The sequence below is a fragment of the Hippoglossus hippoglossus genome, chromosome 10 (assembly GCF_009819705.1).
Source record: "Hippoglossus hippoglossus isolate fHipHip1 chromosome 10, fHipHip1.pri, whole genome shotgun sequence".
In the NCBI taxonomy this organism is placed as follows: domain Eukaryota; kingdom Metazoa; phylum Chordata; class Actinopteri; order Pleuronectiformes; family Pleuronectidae; genus Hippoglossus; species Hippoglossus hippoglossus.
In genome coordinates, this window is record NC_047160.1 from 11,665,993 (window position 1) to 11,687,646 (window position 21,654).

The 21,654-nt window shown below is 44.1% G+C and overlaps 1 protein-coding gene across 6 annotated transcripts in view; it reads left to right on the top strand.

Moving 5' to 3' along the window:
* Positions 1 to 21,654, top strand: part of LOC117768974 (neuroligin-3-like) — a 145,217-nt gene that overhangs the window by 80,331 nt on the left and 43,232 nt on the right. The window lies entirely within an intron of this gene.

Below are 21,654 nucleotides of genomic sequence, written 5' to 3' on the forward strand. Positions count from 1 at the left end.
ATACTCAGGATCCTCTAATGCATCATTCTATTAAGATGGAGCCCAACTGCTTAAATGTAAGTTCTTGCAGGAAGTGCCTTGGCTCATGTGAATGAACTGCTGCTTTCAGCTCCGACCATGAATGTCAACCTCCAAGTGCACCCTGCAGAGCCAAATGGACACCGCATCATCCTTAAGCTGGAGTTATTACATGTTTTCCTCGCTCGGTTTAAAAGCTGGCTGGTTGCTTGTTTCCTGTAATTGATAGCAGTGTCTCTAGCCATGTCTCTGTTTTCCCACATTGTTTGTGTTGTGGTTTTATTCCACATGAGAAATCTTTACGTTGAGCCACGCTTGGTAGACAGCTTGTGAACATGTTAACAAGCCACAACTCTGCTTTAGACACACATGGTTGGAAACGTAACGCGGGGCTTTTATTGTACATTACACAGAAGTGAACTACATTAAAGAAATCACTCTTGCGTTGGAGAGCGGATTGGTCTCAGACGATACTGTGGTCAGGAGACTAGCACAGCCGGCAAGCACCGCACACACTCATACAAACACACAGTTCTTCTTCTTGTCACTAGGCAGAGTAAAATGTCTCTAGTTGGATTTTTGATTAGTAGACCAACGTGCATTCGAAAGAGGTCATTTGAGCGGCTTTTCTCTGGGTTCCAACACAGTGCCAGGGATTTGTGATTTATTTTGCGTTCTCAAATTTGCATTAAAGTGTTACTAATTGCCTTGATTTCCTCCGATGAATGATGACTGCTTTTCGATTGAATTTTCACCATAAATGCCTTTTCTATTCATACTCCATAATGCTACGCTCCATGTAGCATGTTATTATACTGCCACTGAAACCATCTCCTCTGCCTTCCAGTAAATTGGATATTACCGGGTCTGTTTTTTTCCCCTGAATGAAAATGTATGCCCCACTGATGGGATAAAAAAAAAAAAAGGAGCCAGTAAAACTTGAGGGATCCTAGGAAATTGAAACAGGAAGCCTTCTATCATGCCAGGATTCTTGCTGCGAATGTTACCAATGGCAATCAGATTTCTCACAGTCTCTCTCACAGAACAGATTGATGTAATTATATAAAGTTTAGGACTGGAGTGGGCTGCAGGATGAGACAGGAAATCCGAGTGAAGAAATGTCTATTTGCACCTGCTTTCACAACCTCCGCTGTGCTCTGCCCCTCCTCTACAGTCGTAACCGTCAAAGCGAAAAAAGTGGTTGGATGTTCCCGTTGCCAAGACAACGCAGTAAACAAGAAACGAATCAAAGCGTCTGCATGCGCATAGCGGTAAAAAAAATTTGTAAAAATCTTTAATCAAATGAATTATACACTGTGGCATGAGCGCACCTGGTTTCAGGTGGCCTCTAGTAATGGATTTGTGTAATAGTTTCCTATTTCCGTTCGCACACTGTTGCATCGCAGGAAAAGTGCCTTATATTAAGTTTCCTAGTTTGCACTCCAAATGTAAATTAAGTCAGGAAAGAACATTTTGAACAATGCACCATTGCTCCTCCCTCATGTCCTGATTTGACTTTTTAGACAAATAAAAAATCCACACACGCTCCTTAGAATAGCGGTGTCACACTGAATTCTGCTACTTTTACATATGATTCACATCTCTACACACACACACACACACAGGCGTGCGCTCACACACAAACATTTTCCTTCACCTGCTGCTCAGATGTGGGGTAAGCGAAGCCCAGGTCAAAAAAAAAAGGGGAAGTAAATCAGGGATGACACAGTGTTCTGGAGCTCCCCAGTGTGTCGGTGTATTTAATGACAGTATTCCCACTCTTACTGTACACCGTCTGTCATCACTGCCTACAGTGCATAGACTCTCCATCGAACAGAGTCTCCTTTTATGCCTGTTGGTGGCAGAACGACAACTTACTTCATATGCTCCTCCTGAAGCCTTTCTAATAAGCTGGATCCTCCTATATCACCGTACCCCTCTGGCCTTTCTCTCTCTCAATCTCGCTCTCTCTCTCTCTATGATTGCCATCTCCTCTGGACTGGCCCCGGTTGCTTCTCCATGTGGGCGTGCCGGGGGGCTCCAGTCACAGGCTACATCCATCACCGAGCCTCGTCCTCCTGGCCTGGATGCCCTCTCTTGAGGCTTGGTTTTCTCAGACCCCGGTCCCTGCCCCGGCCTCCTTCATCTAATCTCCCCCCTCACTGCACCCATCTGTCTCCCCCGCCTCCGCACACAGAAAAGGCATATAAGCCATATACGCTTTCTCTTCATGTGCCAGCGTGCCTCACTCCCTCCCTGCCTCTCCACGTATCTGCTCCCCGGTCGGCAGCATGCTTGTTGCGTTGCTATTAATAAGATGGCTGCCTTGTGTGCTACATGGCAAGTGATCTAGCTGCACATCTGAGACTTTGGAAGGAGAATGGTCATTAAAAGCAGTCTCTCTCAGCAGGAGAGTGTTTTTGACCGGCTTATTAAATGTAGTCCGACAGTTGTGTTGCCACGGAGGGAAATCTCTTTCCCCATCTTCTTTTTCTCCAGCTTCAAACGGAAAACGGCTGAAGAAGTCCAGAAGCAAGGACATTCGCCAGTCCCATGTATTATCTATCTGGCATTGTGTGGGCAATAACCGAACATGCAGATTTAGCCTTTTTTCTCTATCTCCTAATGATCGTTGTGATATAAAGAGAGAGATAGCTTCTTACGCACGTGTACAGAATACCAAGTGGCAGATGACTCAGATGTGCATTTGTGCATATATCTCTGAATGCGAGTCAACATCTGTTTCACCCCACACAACCTTCAGGAAACATACTGTATCTCCATGCATGTGTCTGCATCAGTGTCCCTTTCCCAGCGGTCCGAGTATGTGCACGCGGGGATATCTGCCCACAAAGCACATATGAGGGAAGGGCTAGTTGTAGAGGCACTGAAGGTCATTTGGTTTCTTTTTTTTTTTCCTCTCTTCCTGTAAGCAATCAGGATAAAAGCTCTGCTTCGGAGGAAGTGCTCCCCTTTTAATGGAACGTCTCGGACATTAAAGACAGCTAGTGTAGAGGATCCTTCATGCCAATGTCAGCTTTCATTTTTATTAAGACTTCTGGGTTATTGAGGACCATAAATGTGCATGTTAAATGCTTGGGTTTTATTGCAGTGGTGCAATGAGTACCAAGGCTTTTTAATGCAGGACACCAGTGAAACCACTTGAACCATAAGTATTAAGGGGCATACAGGTACTGGGTTTTCAGGGAAGGGTGACAAGTATTTCAATCCACAGAATAAAAGATGATATAAGTGAATAGGAGCATTGTGGGATGTGAAGTCAGAGGGGATTGGAGAGATTGTCACGTCAGGACATTCTATTCAAATCAAATCGGAGATAATAAAGATATTATTAATGGCTGCTCTTCATAGTGAACTACTTCCTGTGGGTTTTTCTGATGTGGATTTATGGTTCAGGTCGTCTTGGAAAGGATGTGACTTGGAAGTCATAGGAATTGATGTATTACTGTACAATTTCCTTGGGCTGATTGGCTGAATAACTCGGGCCTCTGTTGGAGCGACTTGAGAGTGAGACACAAACTGCCTTCATGATCAAGTATGTAGAGTCAGTGAATGATCTGAAGGACAAACGGCTGCTTAAGAAACACTTCAACCTAAACTTTAATGACACACACACATCTGAATGAATGTGGCATTTACATTATGAGCCCAGAAATGTAGCTCTGCACTTATTAGAGGATTAGTAGGATAAATGATGGACGGAGCAGAAAGTCTAATCCAATGAATGCATTTCATCTGACGTACCAACTTGATAAAGACTTGATAAATAAATAAATACAGTCAGTGCTTGAAATTATTTGATTAACCGATTAAAATTCCTCACTAATCCATTAAAACGTATCAATTAGTTTGTGATTGTCTGATTATTTATTTTTATATCTGTACTTGTTAGTGTGTTTCAATTTTAAGATACAGCATCATGCGTCATACTCAGTTATTTCATAGAAGTAGCCATAATAATAATTTGTCAATAAAAACGTTTATCGTGCCTTGATGGTATAGACTTTACACTACTGGAAATCAAGTTGAATCTTATTTCATTTGTAAATATAAGCTATTTGATCACATCAGTTGCTTAAACAAGGTTTAATGAGGTTTTATGACTTTTATGTTTCTTCCCTCACACCTTGCACTATTTATGTTTTTAATTAAACTTTTATTTATTTTAATGAATTTCTTTATTTGTTAGTAAGTTATCTGCTTTCCTGCATAGTTTTATAACTGGTATACTGTAGAGATAGAGAGAGGTAGAGAGTGTTTCATATATAGCTGTGTGAGTGCATAAAACTGTGAGCGCTGCTTTTTACACATTTATTATGATTAACAATTAACTGATTATACATGTAGTCAATCAGATTAGCTTAGTTAATTGGAAACTATTCTGATTATCTGAAAATCTGACATAAACTAATTGATTCCAGATCCAGAAACAGTCAAGCAAACAAATCTGAGTATTTGAAAATTTTAGTTGGAAAATTGGGTCTGTCCAGAGTTTGACTTTCACATATGCGGAGAGCAGCAGGAGATGTGCGAGTGAGACACGTTCACAGCAACAGGAAAATGTGCGGAGGAACTGACTCAGACATTCGCGTTCCCTCATGCAGCCCCTCCAGAAATTGTCTTGACTTCAGTGCACGTCTTAAAGCAGCTTGGGACTTGTTTGAATTTGTGTGAGTATTTTGTGTGTATTCATTTCTGATATTTAATCTACAGGTTAACATGTGACTAGACTCGCTTTCTAAAATACATGTATATCATACATTGAAGGGTGAATTATTCTTAATAATTTAATCACATTGTAAATGCACAATATTCGAAGGATTAATGACATTCAGAGAGAGTCTCCACCTGCATGACTTTACCTATAACAGAGGAAGGAGGGTGAGGAATCGCACTGCCTTGTAAGGTCTTGTCTGAGTCATCTTTTGTTTGCTTTCTTTCTGCACAATCTTCGCAAAATGATTACTGGTCTGTTTCTGGCATGCACCTAACATGTGGACCTGCAGTGTGACGGAAATAAGACTGACAATAACATTTACCGGACCTTGAATCAATCTGCCTCTGTCAATCTGGCAGATACAGTGCTGCCGTTGTGGGATTCAAAGGCTGCGTTGCCATGAGCACCTAACTTCTGCTCTGACAATCACTTACCGTGTACAAGCAGGCCTGTAGTTGTCCTCAGAGGGAAAAACACTAACTCTGTTGTGGTGCTACTGCTGGGAATTGTAAGGAGGTGTTGCACTCATTCATTGCTGCATGTTGAAATATTGATACATAATCTAAGGCTAATACAAACACTGCTCCAAATTACCCTATATCCTACACAATGGAGGCCAACAGATGCTCAGAGGAGGAGAGTGTGAGTGTTACACTACATCACTGCTTTAGCTGTAATGTTACATCTGGCTGTGACCTTTGAAAATAACAAGTGTGGGTTTCCTCCCTGAAATGAGACCCATGGGAGGTTTTCTTTGTGGAATGGCCTGCAGGCCTGCACTCCCCCCACTTCGTGACGTCCCCGTGCTGAGCGCTCATCATACAGATCTGGGGGTGCGATCCATCCTCCCTCGGTGTCGACTTCCTTTTTTCGGGTTCGGCATCCTGGAGCAGCCATCCATCGCCTGCAGTTTAAGCATTAAATAAAGGCCCCTTGCAAGAGCTGGATTTTGAATTGGAGTCACCGGGAAAGATAGCTGCAAAACCACATTCCTTATTCATACGAGATGCAGCTGTCATTGTTGTGCAAATGCATTGTGCTTGAGAAAAAAACGGGGACAATTCTCGAAGTTGAATAGACCCCATTTCGGAGGTGTCAAAGGCATTCAGAGACTCGACACTGTAAAGTTACCTGGGTGTTTGGGGCAACAGAGGACCTCCATCTCAAGGTTTGATTCGGCTGTTTGCTGAAAGGTGTCTGTGCGTCTCGGGGTGTGAAAAAGGCCTATGCAAGATGAGAGAATGGGGACGCGCCTTGTCAGGTGCCGTATTCTTCCACCTCGATTGACAAGAGCGATAATTAAACCAGGGGGATGCCATCACTGTGGAGCAAGAATGCTTGTATTTATTTACGCTGACTACTCGGCTTTGTTGTCTGCCATATACTGTGGCGTCATTGTGTGGAAAAAGCAAACAGATTTTTAGCAAGTGGTCTATGTGGCATTTTACCGTCGCTCTTTGAATGGCTTTGTGTAGCGGAGGCAGAGAACCTTTATTTTTTTACAAAACAAAGATTGAGGAAAACCCACCAACTAAAAGGTATTACTCTCTTTTGAACTTGGAAGGGGCCTAATTCAGGCAGCAAATAGGTTTTTCTCTCCTTACTACTCACCCCTGCAAAGAGAAAATGTATTGAGCAGAAGAAAAAGGAGGCTCTGTGGAGTAATTTGAGGTGGGAGGGGTGGTATTAGGGTAAAGATGACTCTACTGAGGTCAGATAGCCAGTTTAAGGTAACACTCCTGAAAACAATATCCAGCAGGGCTGTCCATCAGAGGGAGGCAGCTTTACCTATCCCTTGCCAGAAGAGAGTGGAGGAATGAAGAATTGACAAATTGCCTGAAAACGGTGAAGGCAGTTCATTCTGGTAGTCCAGCCATCAGTCTGCCTCTGCTTGCAGCAGGTAGTTGAGCCAATAAAGCATAGAATTATAGGTGTTAAAGAGCCGAGCAGCGGGTCAGAGAAAGAAGCGGGGGATAATTGAGTACTTTAGTAAATCCATGCCTCCATCAACCACGGTAATAGCTCAGTGCATTGCATATATAAGATATACATGTGGCCCCATATTCACAACTGTACCGATGAGGTTTGGCGGCCTGAGCGACATGTGGCCCACACGGATGGGCCGTGTGGGCCACATGTCGCTCAGCGATATCCTGCAAGACAATACAATGAGACCCATCTGGTGATGTATCGCCAAGATTGCTTTTGGAATCTAATCGCAGCTGATGAACGAGGTGACTACAGAATATGTCATCTGTTGATGACCTGCAATCCCCAGTGAAGACGCTGGCGAGTCATTAGTTCAGGTAGATGCCATATACGAATCATTCTTGATAAATCACTGTCAAGGGCGCACTCATACACCTCCTAATGGACAGTGACAGTCGGCCGTGGCGGAGGGGGGACAGCGCTGCAGCCCGCCATTGTTTGATCCTGTTAGGCTTTAGATCAATTAAACCAATAGCTGCATCATATTGCTCCCAGACGGTCTCGTCTGTTTCCTCTCCTGATTGGTATAATGACTTGATGGAAATATCGGTCTCCCTGTCTGTCTGTCTCGTCTGCACTGCCTCAATCTCCGAGGCATTTTCCCCCTGCTCCCTTTTCCCTGTTCCTCATAGCAGTTTCTTTCTTTCTTTCTTTTTCCAGTACCCACCCTCCCCATGTCTCTCTTTTCGTCTTCTCACCATGTCTCCCTCTCTCTGCCTCACTCTTTCTCTCTCTGGCACCAGTGTAAAGCATCCATTATAGAGCGATGCATGGGTGTCTGTGTGAGTGGGAGAGAGGGACTTGGCACTCCTCCTGCCCCACCTGCAGAGGAAGCACTGACAGCTGAGCACTGGGGGCTCATCTCTCCCCCTCCTCCTCCGCCCATCTCCGCATCTCTGCTGACCTCCCTCCTCCTCTCACACCTTCTCCATCTCTCGCTTTCTCTCACTCTCCCTTCATTCCCTCTGGTTCCACACATATTGGCCCAATTTCTGCCACCGCTCACTAGTTTCCCATACGCTGTTTTCACATTTCATTATTTCTATCCATCTTTTCTTTTTCACCGTCTGTTCTGCATTTTGTTTTTGTCTTCTTCACTGCACAATTTTTGTTTCTTTTTTTCTTTAACCTAGGATTGCATGAGTGTCCGTTCACTAAATGTATTTACTGGCTAGATTTTGATCGGCATGTTATTAAATAGTTTGTTGTTTCCATGTTTGTGTGCCAGATGAACGACTGCAGTGCAATTAGCTGAACTTTGCCCTTTAATGATGACCACGAGCGCTCTGCGTTTGCGTGTTGTTGCTGACAGCTCACCTCTGCAGCTAGCTGGGTCAGTCCTTCAGTGTCTGTACATCTGTTCATCCCTGCTCCAAGAAAAACACACGCCTGAGAAACAGACCGATACTGTGGAGCCATGCTTGAGGGCACCACCATATTCCTTATCTCTTTCGCAGGTTTGCAGAACATGTGATTTATGTACATCTTCTGCAGTGGAGTGGGAACATTAACAGGTTTTACAGACTGTTCTTTGGGATGATTCTGAAACTTGTTTTCTGAAATAGGAAATGTTATACCTGGTTACTCCATTTTAATAGGCACACAGGTGTATATAATTCTGTTTGCATAGAGCCTGCCTGCTGCGGTCTCTGCAGGAAAATCGTTTTTTCAATGTGTGATAAAAAAAAAAGTCTTGCACAGGGAAAAAAAACATCAGTTGAATTACTGCAGGTTGCTGAATGAGAGGCTGTAACAAAGGGCATCAGAGGGTTTCATGTATGACATCTAGATCCATATCACTAACATAATGCACTGTCTGTAAATGTAAGTTTCAACAGTCCAATGTGTGAGCGTGCAAGCAAGTGAACATATGCAGTCTCAAGCTGCGGCCTCCCTACCAAGACGTTCAGTTCTGGGCAGTGCAAATGCATTAGCCCTAGCTGTGAAATTTGCATAGTCTGAGCACAATGAAATCCCCAATGAGAGGAACTTCGGCAAACATGCTGACAAGCAGAATCCTCCACTATAAAGGGCCAACATTGTGCAACCTGACAAAAAGACTAAATCTTTAGCTCTCAGGCCTGCAAGGCTGTAATAGATTTTTAGCTTAGAGAGGTAACATAAGCTATAGATCCTCTTCAGTGGTAAAAGAGAGCAACTCACCAAATCAAATGCAACTGTTAGTGAACAATATAGCCAATGTGCTTTGGCACGACTTCCAAGACAATTTCTCTGTCGTGTGGATAGTAAATTCTACGTCAAGTCACAAGGTTCATTTTTGCTTAACATCTGGACTGAGAGGCAACCTGTTGCTGCAAAATTGCAGTTAGATGTGAAGGAAATAGCCTTTGCATGTTAAATTGGGCTGAAATGGCAGGTGCATGCATTCAACAAACTAGCTGGTGCGACAGATCATCTGATCACATGTGACAGCAAGTCATTCACACCTGGCTAACATTGAAGGTGGGGTGGGAGGCAGTATGACTCAGAGGTGTTGGATTAAAAAACAGGGAAAACAAAGCACATGTGCAGCTCTGGTGTTACTGTTGGAGGATTGTGCACTGCCTTTTCTTAGTAAGAAAGATAATTCAAAAATAATTTGTCTTCAATAGAAATGCCCCCAAAATGCACGGCTTGGACGGTTTTATCAATATTAAAAGATTAGTCCACAGTGGCTGGACTAAGAGATACAATTCAACTCTCTGTGCAGGCGCTTAACATAAAAAGCCCTCCTGGGGCACCTTAAAGCCCTCATGAGAAGGATTTGAAAATTTCCCTCCGAATCCAAACTCAAGACACAAATTTCATGTTCTTTTATTTTGTTTTTTAGCGAATATTAGGGGATTTTATTATAAAAACTCTTTCTATTTTTTTAGCTTATTCTTATAAATAAATAAATAAGAATTTGGTATCTCGCGACCACAATCTAATTTCTTACTGCACGAAGAGGGCTTTGAAACAGCTACTTCCTGTCAAGAATTAAAATTGTGACCCATTATTTCTGAAATCCATAATTTTCCCAACAACGGAATTATGAAATTTTAGTTTAACTTTCATTATAAACAGAGTAATTACCCCGAAAGACAAGGAACAAACAAACACAAGTTTATACCATCAACAGAAATTGTTTTGAAGTACTATATTTACAGCAGTCGTCTACTCTTGAGTCAACATGTAAGGCTTTCAGTGTTTTGTCCCCGTATGTTTTCACTGGAAAACTTGTGCGATTGATGCAGATCAATGCAGCACTCCAGCAACAAGAGAGAAAACAAAAAAACATTATGCTCCCCGAACAGCTGGAAGGCTTTTATTGTGAAGCAGCTGCAGGAAGTGCTGAGGATGTGTTTGCTGACAAAGCACGGCAACGACGTGGATCAGAAACCAGCGAGGCTTCTGTCTTGTAGATGAAAAGGAAAAAGAGGAACGTACAGAAGGAGTCAAACAGACTCTCAACGCGACGCCTATGTTATCCGTATGCTAACAAATGCAGATTAAAGCAAACGTAAACGGACTGTTTTCTCCCAGACGCTGTTCATGATGAGCAGTTTAGTATGCAACACAGGGGCAGAACGTAGCTGCGCGAAGAAGCTCTATTTTCACGCCCAAGCACACCTGGCTAATTACTGCTAGATATAAGTGTAGACGTGTCGACACCTCCCACCTGAGCTGTGATGCAGGCCAACGTTCAGCAGCCCTTCATTTATAACTAGAGGCAGCTCTGACAGAAGAAAAAAACAGAATAATACATGCAAAGTAAATCTTAACCCATGTATCATTAGGAGGTGACCCGGGCTTCGGCAGACAGTCACGACTTTGACAGACGCAAAACATTTCACCAAAACAAATACTGCTCTTTGCTCGCCGAACATAGTGCGGCGGCGTGTTTTTATTAAATGAAAAATAGGCTTCACTCCTGAAGCATCTCTCCTTGTTTTTAAGTGAAGGCTGTTTAAAGAGCACGCAGCCTCCGCAGTATTTCAGATGTTGACAAACCCATATGGCATGCCACTAATCTTGATCGATGCCCACCACTGCGAACACTACTCACACTGCAGAGGATAATGAAATGTAGCGACGCAACGTTTCACAAAAATCATCGCAGTGATCTGTTTATTGTCCGTTGCGAAAGGCGTCAGAGACACTGCCGTTTTCCGGTCGGAACAACAATGCAAAGGAGTGTTTACTCTCTGAACACAGAGCGGCACAGAGTGCTCATAGATACATCTTTGCTTGCCCAATGTGCTATTCTTAGGGTTCCCCTCTGAGCCACTGTCTAATTGGAGCCTTGCTTGTCCTGTCGGTGAAACGATCCTCCACACGACCTTTTTTACGAGGCCTCTGAGTGACTGAGTTTCCCTGTCTGGGTTTCTCTGGCTGTTCCCCGGCATGTCCCGGGACTCCTGCTCATCGGTGAGGGCTTCATTAGCCGAGGATGGGAGGTGGCAGCAGAGAGAGAACAGCTGTTTAGTTAACCACTTGCATTGTTAGCCAGCCTTCTCCGTATGCCTAACTGCCTAAATCCGTCCCCTAGCTGCTAATAGAATGCTCATTAGAAGCGGGGAGGGAGACTCGATGGGAAACAGCGCCTCTGTGCTGCAGTTCTACCAGCTTCTGCGACTCCTCCTCTCCCTCTGGTCTCTATTAGAGAGTTGTGCGGAACAAACCTTCCCTCTATGGATCAACTACCTATCCTGCCCATGTTGTCCTCTGACCCTGACATCCTGGGAATGACAAGGGGTGTATTGGTACCAGAGTTCTCCTCTGAGACCGCCACCGGCATCTGCAGTACCAGAACACGCTCCACACTTGAGATATAGAAAGATACGAGCTTACTGAATCCCAGAGGACAGATGGATGATGCCGTACACTTCAAACTCTAAAAGGAGAAAGGGTTAGTCTGGTGTTTTCTTCTTTTCTTTTCAAATTTCCCCCAAGCAGGACAATGTTAAATTATTCAAACACTTTAGATTGTACTTCTGTAATTTGTCAGAAACCCAAAAGCACAAGTCTGTTTCTCTGTGTCAAAACTGATGGAGCTGGCGAGTGGGCTGGAGAGCTGCGACATCAGAGATGGCACTGTGAATATCTGATGGTGTTCATGGGAACAGCGATAGATCTGAGCCAAAAAACACTGCATCCTTGTCAAAGCCAAACCCCATTCCTGGCTGAAAGAGGGCCGCCCATGTTTGATTAAAATTCAAACAGGAAAACATGCTATCGTGGAAGTACTTCATTGAATTAACAAAGGCTACTCGCAAACATTCCCCCGTGCAGAAATACACGCACACAAAGTGCACAGCGACGTGGGGGGGAGATTGACAGAAATCAATGTGTGCTAGAATTGATATGCTCTAAGCTATTTACAGTAAATGACAGCAACCGTAGGCTCTGCTGTCATGTGCAAATGTGCTCTGGAACAGCGCACACAGAATACAAAATATTCTCACCTGTGATAAGACAACCAGGATAAGTAGACGGTGCTTCTTTGTGCAAAACCATGTTTATTCATCAACAACTTTTTAAAGAGACACTCTCTGCCTTGCATCTTTTCATTTGAGGACAGGGGATATAATGTTGTACACTCAGAGATAAGCTGTCAAAGATGCAATTATGCAAATAAATAAGCAGGAATGTTCTTTGTCAATTTGGTTCTTATACAATTTTTTTTATCTATTTGAAGTATGGAAGCATCTTGAGTTGTCATTTATTTAATTTGCTATATAAATAAAACCCACTTTAACATTATGTACATATTGATATTTATTGTGATACAGTGCGCTGATAAATCAAACTAAGAAATTGCTATTATTTTCCATATTTAAAGGAAAATGACATGCAGTATATTAACGATATTATCAGTAGTTGTTTTTTCATAAAATGCAGTAAACATGACAACTTTTAGACAACTGGTTTGAACAAAACAAGGTCCCTAACCAGGTGTTTCTCTGTAACTGTAGCTGCGGATAGAAACAACAGAGTGTGTGACTGACAGACTTTGAATGAATGATGACATGTATGTGTTAATTGTCTATAAATTTAACATCACATCACCTTCCTTGAAAAATGTATATATTGTTTAAGATTCTTATAATAGGTCAGTACAACCTTATGCACTAAAGACACTTGTTCTTATTAAGAGTAGAGCTGATAAATACAATTGAACTGAATGTCATCAATGGTCCGTATCTGTACAATTCAATGATTTTGCAACTAATGATTTGTTTAATTTGGTTGGGATGAAAAAATAGTAATGACTTGCAATGACGTATATGGCGAACACTGCATAATCAAATAAATTACATGTCCATTAGAACTGAAAGAAAATGTAGAAACATGCTCTTTCAAGGTTTTTGCTTTTAAGAATCAACATCTTACTTCACAGCAGATAATTTGACTGACATTTCTCTGTTATAGTGAATTGTCACGATAAGACATGACCGTGTCACAGTGATCCGGTGTTCACAAGACCAAGACCCTGATTCATTTGTATGAATATTTAACACTTTTGCATCTTTGACTCGCTCATTTAATCATGTGCTCTATGAAAAAAGCCAATTGAAATCAACTGTACAGACATAATATCCCCATATGCCCCGTATACAAAGACAATAATACTCAGATCATGAATATTGTCAAACTATTTTCATATTCCTCTCCAATGATTTTAAATGATTTTAAAATTTGTGATATTATGTCATTTCTTTTGAAAGGAGGTGTTATCTTGTACCTTGAGACCCTGACTGAGCTGTAGGTGACAGACCAGACCTGAGTCAAGTCTTCATGTAGTGATGGGAGCTGACAGTTCCACTCACTCTATCTGTAGTGTTGGTGGTGCCACTCTGAATGTGAGCTGGAAAAGAATGTCTGTGGGTGAAACATGTGTCAAGTTGTGACATTAGTTGCTGTTGAATATGTGTAAGCTTGACATTGAGAAAGTGGAGCGGGCCAGCATGCAGTCTAACTGATAGACAAGCAGTCACACACACACATCGCACCAGACTCACAGCGATACTGCTCAAACATGTATGAATGAGCACAAATACTAGAATACACACACAGGCAGCAGTGGCCATAACAGGTCCAGACCCCTGGGATTGACTATCATTAAAGGTTGGCCTGTGTAAACAGCCCCCTCCCCACCTTCTTGCTCAGCTCACCTTAGCTCAGCTCCGCACACATGCAGGCACACACACACACACAAATACACACACGCAGAGGCCATGTGTGCATGTAAGTCCACAAACTCTCCCACTCCGGGGGATTTCATGTGGCTACAGCTGTGTGCCTACTGGCACTGGCAGCAAGAGACACAACAGAGAGGAGAGAATATAGGGGGATATATGAGAACGGACAGATTGCAGTGAAAGGCATGTTACCATGAAAAAGAGGGCAAAAAACATGAGAGGAGACAGTGCACGCTCTCACACGACCATAATATTATTTCTTTCCTTTTGTATTTTCTCTCCGCTGATGCCTACAGCTTGGGTTGAATATAAAACACTGATAATCTTTAAGTGTGACCGCTGAGGCGGAAAAGGCAAGTATTGAACGCCTTTCTTACCTCAGTGAGGCGGTCGCACGGCTCCACAAGCGGCACGAAAGGTTCACCGGAACGCAGGCACGTGTATACACACAAGGACCCACACAACATAAGCAAACACAATGACAATGGCAAGCATGGCGGCAAGTAACACACACACACACACACACACATACAAAAAGAGACACACAAATAAATAGTGAATGAGGCTGCCAGGGCAGGGACGCACTGTTCCTCACCATAGCTCAGCTCACAGCTCTCTGCCCTTGTGCCGAGACCTCGGCCTGTCACTCTGCGTTTTACTCCCTGCTCCACCGCTGCACTGTAAGCAGCCAACACAATTTTGGGTATTGAGGTGGTGAAGAAACTGTCCACCACTACCCATTTGGCCTTTTCAGAGCTTGACAGGAAGGTAAAAATACACTTCATGCGGTCCTGCCAAAATCGAAAACCGGCTGCAGTGCTGCTGTGAAATGGGAACGTATATAGTCCGTGTTATTAGCCCGGCTGGTCTGAAATGAGGTTGACACGGCGCCAGACATTGAGATGTTTTCTGTCTTCTTTGTTTTTCTGAAATTCAATATGATGTGTTGTTGCACCAGATGGAGATGTGCGCAAAAGATATTAATTACTTGTCCTTTATGGTTTGTGACACTATCAATCTGTTATCAGCTGCCTACAACAATAACTGAAATGAAGTGTCACTGACAAGTCATCTCTGTGCTTGATGGCCTCCATTACAAAATTCGCCTCTTAGTCCTCAGCGTCCTCATGAGATCGGACAGTAACCGAGTCGTCGGCAAACGATCAATGTCCCGTCGTGTTTGTCTGCGCAAATTGAGTAAATATCAAAGTAAATGTCGCCGTCGCTATCAAACACCTTTCCAAGAACAAAACTGGGTTGTGGACTTGGGAGTGCAGCCATATCATGTTCTCCTGAGGTTCATGTATATTTGATGGGGCCTGCCAGATGTGGCCTTGGATTGTGTGGATGTGTATCAGCGAGCAATCTCTCTCGCTGAGCTCACAGAAATTAGATTTCATCTCAGGCCCCAAATCTAATACACAAGCTTATATTTACTCACAGTTGCAGAGCATCATAAGCCAATATGACCCTATAGAAGCCTGGCAGAGCCGCGCAGAGCCGCGCAAAACAAAGTTAAATGAAAATGCTTTAAGCAAACTGTTCCGAAAGCCATCGAGCCGTCGTAGCTGCGACTAGCTCGGATAGCTGTTTCTCCTCCATAGGAAAAATAATACAAAATAAACCCCGCTGAACAATAAAATAACACAATTATTTCTGATCTCCTTTAGTTGAATAGAAATCAGGTTATTGATGATAAATCCAGATCAGGAAGAAAATAGTTGTCTTTCCACTCCCGTGATGAATGCAAAGTATTTTTCCTTACCAATATAGAAACGTCTGGGCGTTGAGAAATCTAATTCAACCAAATCTCACTCTGATATCATTTCAGAGTCTTTGTGCCTGAGCTCAAAACCGGCGCATATCGCAGATGAAACGGTTGCATGAGTCACCCTGTGCATTGAGACGCTCATGTCTCCCTCACAATGAATGCAAAGTCACAGTTAGCATGCCGAGTTCCATTTCCCTGTGCAGAGCCTTTGCCTGCCTTGAATACTCTCCTGGGACAATAGCACCCACTGAGGAAATTTAAGAGTCCTCTATTTCCTTTTGCCCCCCGCCCTCTCTCTCTCTTATCCTCCCATGACCTCCCTCCTTCCCCCCCCCCCTCCGTCTGTGACACAATGAGGATAGATGTCGACGGCTCAGTTCATCCATATGTCTGTTTGTCTCGCTGAGATATATTCTCTAGTTTGTAGCGCGGATAAATGTGTAGTCAGCATGCTTTTGTTCCGAGGAAGCAAAAATGAAGGATCTCAGATTGATGAAGCCTTCGGTCAACACATTTTTAATCTTTATTACTAAAGTCAACATCTCAGCAGCTCGGTGTATTTCCTTATTGAAATAAAAACTTTAGAATGGATTGATCCAGATTAGTTTCTGCAGCGGATCAATGCTCAGTGGCTGAATGCTGCGTTCGGATGGGCGGCACAAATAGCTCTTAATTGTTGGGATTCCCAGTTGACTTGATTTGTTGCAGGAGCTATTCGGGGAGATGCTGCTGCCAATGGAACTTTTCCAAGCGTTTTGTAAGGCAGTACATGTCATAACCCAATTGTCTCAACGTCCACTTACAGTAAGTGGCCATGGTGGCTAAAGAGCGTGCCACGGTAATTGACTCAATGGGAGTTTACAGTATGAAGCATGAGGCAGGGGAGGCAGGGGAGGCAGACATAGTGCTCTCCGGGGATGGGCTGCTGTGACAGTGCCGCTATCTCTCTCTACTGAGCCTCACAGCATACAGGTCACTGGTACACAGGCACATATAGAAGCACACACACACACACACTCAATACTTCCACAAAGAGAGTGATTCCACGGTCAGGAGCAGGGATCACGTCGGAGGCGCCGTCCCGCCCCACACCTCGAGATTCTCCCTCAATCTTTAATGTTTGCCCGAGAATGAGGGCGAAGGCGAGGGCGACACGTATCCATCCTATTTTTGTCCGCTGTTTGCATGGTGTGCCGCCTTGAATTAGACCGAGCTTGTGAAGCTTTTGGCTGCGGGGCTACTGGCACAATGGCCAGAGCGGGGAACAGTGGTGTCAGACGCTGTGAGAGAGGAACAAGCCGGGTGACATAGGCACAGCTAGGAGAATATGTTTACGCTGTCGGAGCCCGTGCCCGGCCTGGCACGTTCATGCCTGGTGCAATAGTTAATCAGCTTGGAAGCTGCTGCTGCTGCTGCTGGTGTGACCACTGACCCTAAAAGGCATCGGTAATAGGGGGAGTCTTTCTAATAGGAAGAGCAATATAATTTCGAGTGGGGCGCAGGAATTACAGCACATCAAGGGGAGTATTTTTTTTTTTTAACATCGCCTCTAGTTCTGGTTCATTAATGGTGGCTTAGATTAAAAGAGTTGTTGATGTTCTTGGTCAGAGAAAAAAGGTTGCTGCCTACTAGGTGCTCTGTGTGTGGTGCCTAATGAGCTTCCTGAATTATATGAGTGTGTGCGCGTGCATGTGCACACTGGTTTCATTTATATAGGTGGGTTGTGCAATGTACATATAGATTAGACATTGCCTATAGGTATATTCTATGTAAGCCGGAGTGGGATTGAACTTCCCTCGAGAAACATTTGATATTTAGTGGATGCACATGTGCAGCTAAGCCAACACGTTTGTGCTCAGCGTGCGCACAAGCACCACGCACATTGTTTGCCTTTGTGCGCGAGCTACAATCAGATGTAATCGGGGACATATCCTTTTCTCAACCAGACTCAAAGGCTTGTAAGCTCGTGATCTGCTGCACTGGAAGACTATGAAAAGGGCTGGGGTAAGCAGTAAGCTTCCACCCACCTCCTGCCTGTAGCCGGGATGTGCGTATCCATCTCAGTTTCACCTCCCATACCCTTACAGCTCACAGCTAATTTGTTTCTGCAAGACTTAGGCACTCAGACTGAGGTCCCTCTCTCTCTCTCTCCCTCTCTCTCTCTCCCTCCCTCCCCTCCTCTCCCTCCCTCCCTCTCTGTCACTCTTCTCTCCTTCTTTGCTCTGAATCCCTCTGATTCCCCTCAGGGGGGTGTACACCCCTCGCGATAATTTTGTCTGTCACAAATGCAACGGCGCCCTCTCTGTGGCTTTCCCTTGCCAAAAATGATTTCAGCCATCCCATCTGGCTGTCAGAGGCAAGATGTCGCCAAGAATAGAAGCATCCCATCCTACCACATTTCATGGCTGGATTGTCATATTTGTCTGCGTGACTTATATATTTGACCCGCCCATGCCAGACGTGTTTTACATCTGATTTGTACTTATGGAGCTTTGCTTCCTTGAAGTCAGCAGGCTCTTTGTCTCCGGCTGTCACTGCTCGCTGCATATATAAAAATGAAGCAAGCTCTGGGGCTGCTATACAATGCAGATGGGGTGTAAAACATGGTGCATATATTTAGAAACAACAGGAGTCAGATGTTTCTCACTGTTACCACACAGCAGCCACTCGCACGGCTCTCCCATGCAAACCAGTTTCTGTGGGGGCTAAAATCACAAGTCATTTAATCTCAACACACTGATCTGAAATCTATTTGTGGACACAGCCGGAGAAGAGGGAGGAAATCAGAAAACATCTCTAACAAGTTGTCTCATCTAATGAGATTAGCGGAGCTGCTTACACAGTCATGACATGGAGATGCACACAGATAACCCTGTAATAACTCATTATTCTTCCCATTTCCACACCGACGCCTAGTCAAGGCTCGCTGACAGTGTGTGTTGTTGTTCTGCGCACACGGCTATCAGGCCAATCTAGGCACTGCAGCAGCGTAGAGAGAGATGGGTGAATTCCGCCTCGGATGCCACGGCACCAAAAAGCTACAGCGATAGAAGGACACGGAGATAGCACTCTCTGCCTTTCAGACACTGCAGCATTAGTGACACATGCATGAGTGCAAAGGAAAAGATGCAGTGTGTGCCGGCTCTCTATGTTTCTCTTGGCTTGGTAGGGGAGGCTGCCAAGTGAGAAAAAGGACAGAAATCAATTCAGTGTGGGCGCGTGCATGCATGTGTAGTCATGGGGATGCACAGTTAACGTCCCAAAAAAACCACGGGAAACAGCTGAATGATAAGCGAGTGCGGTAAAGGGCATTTTCTTGCCCTAGTTTCAGTGCACGAACGATCAATAACAACAATGGATCTCGTGCAAGATTCAGTTGTGAAAACACATTTTTCGTTCTTTAGTGGCACATGTGTGGAATTTATAAGAATTCTGCAACTTTCTCACACGCCTGCAGTACGAGACGTTGCCTGTCGGATTTTCTTTTTTATAAATATTAGTAAATATGATATTGAAATTTATTTGATATGACAAAGTTAATGCATAATTAATATTCATTCTATCATCGTCATCATGGCTGTCCTGTTTACTGAGAGATTTCATAGATTTTTTTACGGGCTCATTTTGTCACAGCAGCTTATGCGTTTAAGTAGTTGTCAGGACAATTCTCTCACTCCTCTCACTGCCTCGGGGTCTTCATTCAGATCCCTATCCAGTACCATCACCTACGGTAGCCTGGAATATTCTCCAGTCTAATATCTCAATGACTGTTGCCCCCTCGACAGCCGAGCATTTTAATCACGCATAGCTTTGCTTTAGAATGTTTTTCACAAATCTAACATAAAGGTGCTGAAACCATTACCGCTGTATTTCGGTCACTGTACTGCAGTGCTCTGATGTTGCATCATTAACAGATGCACTATTACCATTGTCTAATTGTTGTGGGTCCTCTAATATGATTATAGACTCATCTGCTAAATTGTGATATGGCAATTTTAAGGGTGTTGATTATGCTAATGACCAGATTTCACAAACAGGTGGTATGCATCAATCTGAAAGGAGCAACAAGTTTGTTTAGTTTAAAGAGTACGGTGAAACCGACTTGGTACACTGATATCAACAATGCCGGTAGCAATGGGCAGTGTGTTTGTCCTGTGGTGCATGCTGGTCGCAGCTTCTCTTTCTGAAACTGTAAAGGTGACCAGCAGGGATTGAGCAAGTAAAGACGTGCTGCTGGACTCAGAAACCCTGACGCTGCACCACCACTGCTGCACAAAGAGCTGTTCACCTGTTTATTCAAAGTTCAGTGAAGGTCGACAGAACAACAAACTTCGGCCAAGAGTGAAGCTGAAAACGGGACTCAAGATATGCAAGCAGCACAGACAGATGAGATTTCTAAATGTATTATACTTGTATTTATGCAAAAGTTAGCAGGAATACTTTGGTTTTATAAAATGCGGGTAAATCCACTGAGAGGAGGCAATTGTCTCCTTTCTCATTGCAAGTAGAGGAGTTTGCCGTTGGGCCTTTTTTCCTCGATGTGTCACGTTCAACGTCACAAACGCACAGAGGGGCTCCCTCACAGCACGTCTCACCAAGTTAAGGCAGTCACGTTTCCATCACTGCCAATCAGAGCCAGAGCTGATCAAAACCTCTGTGTGCTGCAGAGTCATTTGACCTGGGAGTGAATGCTGATTGAATCCAATCTCATTGCAGACAAAAGCTGTGTGTGGGGTATTTGACCAGTGGGAAAGGGTTTTTAGAAAGATATTGCATGCATTGTGTGTCTTTTGTACAATTTTCCGAGAACATATAGTTTGACTTTATCATTTCCGAAATGTCAGCTACAGAAAAGAGAGCCTGCTATCACCCCGTGGTTGCTTCATCCATCAAACACTTTTCTAGCAATGGCAAAGTACTTAAAAGCTGCCCTAACCTTCAATTAAGTGTTATAAGATGGTTCTAAGTAGCTGAGTGGAAACAGGCCCATTTATGCCTGCACGCGCTTCTGTCTGTGGGCACTATAACTGGATCACATAGTATTTTCAAATAAATAGCAGTGTTATCCTGCTGTGAGTGCCAGATCCAATTTGTAGTACGCCGGACAACACAAGACAGAAACGCCAAAAACCTGGATTTGAATTTTCAGATTCGTCTGCTTTGCTAGAAACAGACGCTATAATCTGAAAAGTCACAATGTAGTACACCCCACCCACGCTCAATCCCAGGCTGAATTCAATTTGGGGAATTTGTCTGCAAATGCTGTTTGACTCAGGTGTGGTGTGCGTGCCTGTGGTTAGCAGCCAGATGGATGGTTTCTGAGCAGTAGTGGTGCCCCCCACCCCCCCACCCCCCGTGCTGTGCAGCAGTAAGCTGGAGGCTGACGTGCGTGTGATGATGAGGCCTGGAGTGTGTGGTATTGACCAGTGGATGTCACGTCGTGATTAGTAGGAGATACCGCACTCGCCAGGCCCAGGAGCACATTGATCCTGGAACCTGGGTACAGCCTGTCAATGGGGTCATTGTTATGATCCTCCCCTCTCCCCTTCCTTCCCTTTTGCCTCCCGCTATTTCCTACCCTCTCCTTCACTCATACCTTCAGCTTTCCTCTGCCACCCTTGTCTCTCCTACTCCACCCTTTTTGTTTTTTTCTTCTTCCACATCTCCTCTGTTCTGCTTTCCCATTCCCTCTCTCCTCCTTCCATCCACCCTCATGGATCAGACTCTTTATCTGGCCTAAGCCACAGCCAGCAGGCAAGCAGGCGATCTCTACAGAGGCCGGAGCAGAAGACCAACAGCTTCAAACAACATTATATTGGGCTGGCGTGAAGCATGTCTCACACTGACGGATGAAAACACAGGCCTCTCAGACACTGCCTCTATATGGACATTACTGAAACGCGAGTGTTTCAAAAGCCCACCGCTCTTCCTCTCAAATATTCCGATGACACCTC